General features: G+C 40.9%; 1 protein-coding gene across 1 annotated transcript in view; it reads left to right on the top strand.

The window, feature by feature from the left end:
• Positions 1-538: 538 nt before the first annotated feature.
• LOC138966106 (succinate receptor 1-like) overlaps positions 539-7994 on the top strand; it is a 16256-nt gene continuing 8800 nt past the window's right edge. The window contains exon 1 of the transcript XR_011455611.1: positions 539-653. The gene's annotated coding sequence lies outside the window, so the exon portion shown is untranslated. The remainder of the gene's footprint in view (positions 654-7994) is intronic.

Below are 7994 nucleotides of genomic sequence, written 5' to 3'. Positions count from 1 at the left end.
TTTACGAAAAAAGCACTCCCCCATTGCACGAGAAAGTTACTCCCCAAGACTGGAGAGTTCCGAGTCAACATTTCGTACAAAAATGTTACTCCCCTGACGAATAAATAACGAATAAATTACTTCACCTCAACACGAGCAATTTAACTTCCCATGCCAGGTGTACGATATTTTTACTCCCTTGTCCCCTGTTAGTTCTTGGTGGTGGAAGGGGTGGAAGGAGGGTAGCGCGACATTCGTGTGCGCGAGATCACTTATTGGCATTATCCCTTCGCCCGCATCCCATTTTTGCGGACGAGATTTTTACTGGAAGTAAAAAAAAAATGGGGAGTAAAAATTTCGTGGAGGGAGTAATTTGTTCGTGCCTTGGGGAGTTCTTTTCTCGTACGAAAAGTGTACTCGAAGTAAGAATTTCGTACGAAATATTTACTCCGGAGTAAATTTTTCGTGGAGTACAAATTTCGTGTTACACCGGGCACGGTGGCTGGATTCGCTGGTTGTCCTGCATTGTCTCACCGTCACGACTGACAAGACAGACTTGACGCGGTGTTGGGGCAAGCAAGAACCTATCACTCGACAGGCCCAGTCGACAGCAGGTGAAGGTTTTGGATACGCTGCGTTGAACTCGTTTTGTCTACACTTTCTGACATAACTCTGTGAGTTTTGCTGTGCTGTGTTTTCTTTTGTCTGCCTGCCTGTTTGTCTGGCTGTCAATCTGTTTGTGTGTCAGTCTGTCTGTCTGTCTGTTTGTGTGTGAGTCAGTCTGTCTGACTGTTTGTATGTCAGTCTCTCTGTCCGTTTATGTGTCAGCCGCCAGTCCGTCTGTTCATGTGTAAGCCAGTCGTCGTTTGTGTGTCAGTCTCTCTGTCTGTTTGTGTGTCAGTACTAGCTATAGGTCTGTCTGTTTGTGTGTCAGTACTAGCTATAGGTCTGTCTGTTTGTGTGTCAGTACTAGCTATAGGTCTGTCTGTTTGTGTGTCAGTACTAGCTATAGGTCTGTCTGTTTGTGTGTCAGTACTAGCTATATGTCTGTCTGTTTGTGTGTCAGTCTGACTGTTTTTTCTTTCATGTATCCAATATGTTGTCTAAAAGTCGGTCTCTTTCTCTCCTTGTTTTGGTGAGTACATGTACGTAGGCTGTTCCATAATTATTTACAATCTCAGAAACGGCAACACATATCAACAATCTAACCAGGACATTTTCTAGACCAATCCTTCCCCAGCCGACACCCAACTGGCCATCCTCTCAAACGTTCTCATTCAGGCCTGGGACCACCTGACATCAGCTATACCTGGTATGGCCCTCGTGAAGGCTCGGACAGAGTCTTCAGGGGTCTCTACCTGTGTTTCCGCGGCTATTTCTTGAAATCCGAGAACAGGCTGAACTAGCATGGGGAGATGTGAAGAAAATAGGGTGGATGCAACCAGCAGCAGTGCTCCCTTTGGTGCCAAGAAATATGTTGTCGCAAAGGCAGTATAGACAGGTGCGTCGTCATGTTACAGCATAAGTCCTTGAATACCTGTGTTTGAACAGTGTTTGTGCCAAGCCTCGAATATTTTTGACCATTAGTGGTGGACACAGCAGTCAGACGTGACTGTATGCCTGTCCTCAAGAGTCACAGTGTTTAAATGCCTTGATCTAGCGACGAAAGATGCAAACAATTTTTAGGGCTTCTTGTTATTTGAACTTGGCAGGGGTTGGGTCACCTGATTAAACACCCGAACAGACGACAATTGTTTGGTTTTAGAGTGGAACTAATTAATTCAGGTTATGTCACCACTGACGATATTCCATGTTGATTTGTTCAAGTATCACTCTGCCCTACCCCTCTTTTCCCCGTCACTGGGTTCATGAGGTACCCAACCGGCAAATGGCTTTGGGGCCAATAATATTTGTGTAAGATCTTTTCAAATGCAGAGCTTTTAATGCCAAGGGCATATTGCATCTCCCTGATTATAATTAAGTGATCTTCTCTTATTATCTGTTCAACAGCGCCAATGTTTTCGAGGATAACGAATGAAATTAGTAGACCAGGGTGGGTATGTACCAGTTTTACACCACGGCTCTCTAAAAAGGCGTTCATCCCAAAACATTTCGTCACACTGGCATGCAGATCGACCTCTTTTAACCCTTATTTTGTAGTTATTGTAAGTTATGGCTCCGAAATCGCGAATTCGAGCTTCATGACGCAATCTCATACATTGCGCGGTGAGTATCTTCCCGAGTCGACCATATGTAAGCGACAAAACTCTCTGGAACTTCATTTTTTTGTGTCAAGCCTCACGATAGTCTATTATCTGACTGCATGATTTTGTATTTAACGCCATATTGGCAGGATCCTGGATTCTAAATAATAATGGAACAGCCCTCGTATGTTTCCTTTCTGCTTATGACATCTTCACACACCACACACACACACACACACACACACACACACACACACACACTGTGACACGCATACACACACACGCATACACACACACATACGCACACACACATATACACACACACACACACACGCATACACACACACGCATATACACACACACGCATACACATGTGTGTGTGTGTGTGTGTGTGTGTGTGTGTGTGTGTGTGTGTGTGTGTGTGTTTTTTTGTGTGTGTGTGTGTGCCCGTGTGTGTGTGTGTGTGTGTGAATCTATGTCTGTATGACTTTGACTGTACTTGCTGGTGTCTGTCGTGTCCGTGTCTTGGTGTGTTCTTGTGTGAATGTTTGTGTCATGCTTGCTTGTTTTTTTCTCCGAATTAATTCGCTTCTTTGTTGAGCATCATCTTGTGATATTTCACCGCCTTTCACGCCAAATAGACGTGATGTAAGACCCATATGTAGCCTATCATTTGCGTATTAACTTCTTAACCCTAATAACGTTTTCAAATCGTAGCCAGGGGCGGACGAGGGGGGGGGGGGGGGGTTCTGGGGTTTCCGGACCCCCCCCCCCCCAAAAATAAAAATATTGTTGTGGTGTTTTTTTTAGGGTTGAGTTTCAATTATGGGGTATTAATCAGTGACAAAATCTGCTGCCTGAAACTGGTAATGATCATCCTCAGAATGCACCAGATTGCACCATTTTGCATCCTTTTTTTAACAAATTTCCGGGGGGGCATGCCCCCGGACCCCCCTAGCAAGCTAGGCGCTTCGTGCCTTCACACCCATAACTTCACAATATACTTTTGGAAACCCCCCTCCCCCCATAAAATGAACTGATCCGCCCCTGGTAGCTGTTGAAGAAAGCGACGCATATTAATAACGTTTAGTAAGAAGTTTACACAGCTTAATACAGTGGAACACCTCCCCCCCCCTTTTTTTTAAGACCCCCATATTTAGCACTCCCTTCTTCTTTAGACCTTGCTTAGACTTTCTGATCATAATCAGGCCTTTGTAAGAATACCCCCATTTTAAGACTCCCTCCTTTTTAAGATCCGATTTTCTCAGATTTTTGGAGGTCTTAAAAGGGGGGTTCCACTGTACTGATTGTTGCCACAGGTATCATTTGACATGATTCGTAACAATGGCAGCTGGCAGGTTGAGTAGGCCTAATGACGTAACGAAACGAACAACTTCACCGGTTACTCATAGTGTGCGCTCGCTGAATCATTCACTGTCACAGTATTATAAGGCCAAAAAAAAAAATAGTCTGTTTACGGTAACCCTATTTTTTTCGCGCGACCCTAGACTTTGTTTTGGCATTTTGGGGGAAAAAAAAAGAAAAAAAAAGAAAAATAACGTAAAAATATGTTTTTTTGGAGAAAAAAAAAAATCCCCGCCTACCGACCCTATTTTTTGGCCGATGTTACCGTAAACAGACCTTTTTTTTTGGCCTAATGACGCTCGCATTAAAAGGTGGAGCAGTAAAACAAAAATGACCAAAAAATAGACAAATTGACGAAAACTTGACATAATGCAGACAGGCCACAGGCACAAAAGCAAGAGGGAAAAGCAGATGGTTGCAAACAAAACGACGAACAGCCAGTCGCGCGTGTGAGATAAACGATTTAAGATAGATAGAGGATCAAGCTGTCATACTCCATGTAAAGATACCTTACTTCTCGCGCACACAATAATGTCCATCACCGCGCGCAGATCTGCCAATGCTCTTCTTGAGGATAGGAGCATCCTTTCATTAATGATATACGATACCGATACATGCACAGCCACGATGCGAAGCGTTGGTTCTGAATTTTCGATAAAAAAAAAAATACTGCGCGAAATTTTCGCGAAGACATGCAGAAAAGTTACCATACTTTTAACCTGACACCATTATCTTGCACTATGACATCTTCTTGAACTCTGTTTCGCTTTTGACGTCAGAAATTTCGTTTGGAAGACGGTGTCATGTCATCAAGAGATGTCTTGGTTTGTTTAACCCCTTCACTGCCCACCCCGTATGCAATACGTGGTCATTTTCTGTTTATCGTACGCGCATAACCGTATCTCATACGTGGGATTTGTGTCAACAACATTTCAGGACATTTCTGAAAACTAAATGGGAGGTAACCACTGTCCAAGTACTTGTAGGGGTTCTAAACACAGTTCTTTCCCATAGACCATTCGGATAAGTTACTACCACGGTGGCAGTGAAGGGGTTAATCAGTTTGGTTTGTCATTAAAGGCCTTCCTTACTTGAGCCCCAAGGAGACTTCGCAAAGATTTCGCGCAGTATTTTTTTATCGAAAATTCAGAACCAACGCTTCGTTCAGCTGGCTTCGTGAAGTAGACTTCGCGGGGTCGACTTCACCACACCAACATTCAACAGTTTGCTTTCAAAGAAGAATTGCTCATGTTTTTTTTTTTTTTTTTTTTTTTTTTTTTTTTTTGACTGCAAATTTAATCATTTTCCACATGAAAAAAGAGATGCGCTTTCCTAAAGAAGAGAAATATCTGAGCGAACATTAAAACACCTGGTCATTCACATTCCTTGCTCATGTTGAATCAATCCATTCTCAGTTTGGGAAATGGAGTCAGCCCAAAAAATCCCAATACATGTCAAGCTGATGTTTGGCACATGGCGCACGAAATACGCAAGCAAACTAAACAAAACAACATGTTCTAAGTAGATAATTGATTCGACTTTCATCTCGTATGTAAAAGTTGCAATGTTTTGCCTATTTCGATTTTTCGTCGATTTTTAATGGGTCCCTTCCGTTTTTGTCTGGTCGTTTTTGAGGGTACCCTTATTTGAGCTGCGGTCACGTGATCCGTGTAAAAGAAATCTTTAATCCGAAAGGTGATCCAGAAAGTCAAGTGAACGGCCTTAACTGGCATAGAAAGTTTGAATGGGTGCGAAATGTGTCACAATCATTTTTTGGCCAAGTTTATGTTTAGATCGCATGGGAGAGTCTGTGCAACTTTGTGTGCATGGCAAGGACGGTTTCTTTCACAGGGTTTCTCGTATCTCTCGTTCAATTCAATTCAATAAAACATGGCTACATCTGAATGAGGCACATACATAAATGGGTCTTTTCGCTCGTTCATAAAGATTATATCACGTAATAATCATAGCTTAATACTCAAACAGCTTCACTCCCAACATCTATCAAATTAACATGAGAACAACAACTTGAGAATAATTATACAACACTCATAATTATCAAAACACACGCGCGCACATTCTACACGCACACATCCAAATCCACAGACACACACACACACACACTCACACACTCACACACACACACACACACACACACACACGCACACACACACACACTCACACACACACACACACACACACACACACACACACACACACACACACACACACACACACACACACACACACATGCACACAAACACACACTAACACACAAACATAGTAACTTCTACCCAAGTAGGTGTCCATGCAGTGTCCAGTTTCGATTATAAATACGTTATAATTGATCTCAATCAATTTAACATTTAACAATACATTGGTTGAAGAACAGGCCAAAGTCTTCCTTACAATCTCATCTTAAAATTAACAGTAAATAGTTTCTTCTGTAGTAAATAATCTTTATCAAATTTTAAACAAAACTATTCAAACAAAATTCAATGTGGCAGAATCCAACGTTCGTGGTTTCAGTGTTCATAAGGACGTAAACTTTTGTTCATTATTCTGCTAAGTTGTGTTTAAATGTTTCTAACTTACTCTTAGCTCGTTAGTTTTAAGTTAGTAAGAACACACACTACCTTATTAATTCTTTGCCAACTCAATATTTGTCACTACATCAATTTCTTTGTGCGCGTGTTTCCACAGGAGACCATTCAGAAACAGTTCTCAGAGTATATATGTTATAATGTACTACAAATACAACAATATCGATTGAGTCTTGCGCGCCAACACACAATCTAATTTTGGTACGGACTGAACCACGTTTTAGGCCCCCCCCCCCCCCCCCCCAAAAAAAATAGTCTGTTTACGGTAACCCGACCAACCCTATTTTTTTCGCGCGACCCTAGACTTTTTTTTGGCATTTGGGAAGAAAAAAAACGTAAAAATATGGGTTTTTTTGGGGGGGGGGAAAAAATCCCGACCTACCGACCCTATTTTTTGGGCCTATGTTACCGTAAACAGACCTCTTTTTTTTGGCCTTAGACAGACGTAAAAGTGAGCGTAAAGCAATATGGACGCACGAAATACGAAAAGATAATCAGACAATTAACCGAAATACTGGAATAAGCCTCGAGGGAATTACGATGAATTTTCCAGGTGTAAATCCGCACTCTCTCTTTCAAGAAAATGTTCAATACTCAAGCGCATGGTTTGAACAGAGAGTAAAAAGAAGCTTGTATGACCAGTATATCCATAAATGGTTTACAGAAATTGGAACAAAAAATATTTTTTGGAATTATCGAATGTTTAAAGATATTTTTGCATGTGAAGACTATGTCACACACCTGCCATATCAGCAATGTGTTTCAATGATGAAGTTTAGAACATTAAACAACAATTTGCCTGTACAGAAAGAACGTTATCTTAACATCCCGAGGTCAGAAAGAACTTGCACCAAATCTGTATCACAAGACATAGGTTGATGAATTCCATTATTTATTTGTCTGTGATTTTTTCAAAGAAGAAAGAGCTGAGTTGTTACCACTTTACTATTGGAAAAAACCTAATGCACTTAAATTTGAAAAGTTGTTTGCTACTAAGAAAAAGAAATTGCTAAAGAATATTTTGAACTTTATTAATTGAATTTGTAACAGTTTTTCATAAAAAAAATTACAAAAATGTATTTACTATATTAGCATATATCATGATTGTATTGATTGTATTTATGGTTCAAAATGCCCCCATGGGGTATGGACTAATACAACTTGAACTTGAACTTTAAAAATCAGCCTCACTGGTCGTTTAAGCGAGAACATTCTGTTTTTCTTAAAGGCACACTCCTTCTCGTGTAAACTTAGGGTTAGGGTTCGGCCCACCAACTCAGAAGAAATTTAAGGGGCTTATTGTCCGTCAGGTCTTAATTGCCTATATTGAACATGAATTGGTTTATACGATCAAAAAAACAAAACAAAACAAAAAAAAGATGGTAGGGCTGGTCAAAAGAGGGAGGATGACGGGAGTGGGGGTGATAAGATATTTAAGAGGATCTGTTAAGATTGGATAAGGTCGAGTACTTTGTATCACCTGAATATAGGTGGGATCCACATACGTATTCTGGGGGGATGGGACGATAAAAACGAGTGTTTATTTCATCCAATTGATGTTTAAAAGTTATAAAAGTCAGAGCCACATTTGATTAATACCGGTAAAAAGCAGGTATCCGTATTGGGAAACAGCATCTCAATACCGAGAAAAATTTGAGTTCTCTTAAAATTATTTGCACTGGTTAAAACCATCTAGCTATGTTTGACTTATAAATACACTTAAGAAGCAGGGAGCTGTGTTTCCAGCCTAGTTCTGTGTGGTGATGCAGAAATTGTGTTGGTGTGAGCTTGTGGGTGTGTTGGTATTCATGCACGGCGTTAAAATTTACTTTGTTAAAATCAC

Source organism: Littorina saxatilis, linkage group LG5, assembly GCF_037325665.1.
Source record: "Littorina saxatilis isolate snail1 linkage group LG5, US_GU_Lsax_2.0, whole genome shotgun sequence".
Lineage (NCBI taxonomy): Eukaryota > Metazoa > Mollusca > Gastropoda > Littorinimorpha > Littorinidae > Littorina > Littorina saxatilis.
This window is presented reverse-complemented; position numbering and strand designations above follow the sequence as displayed.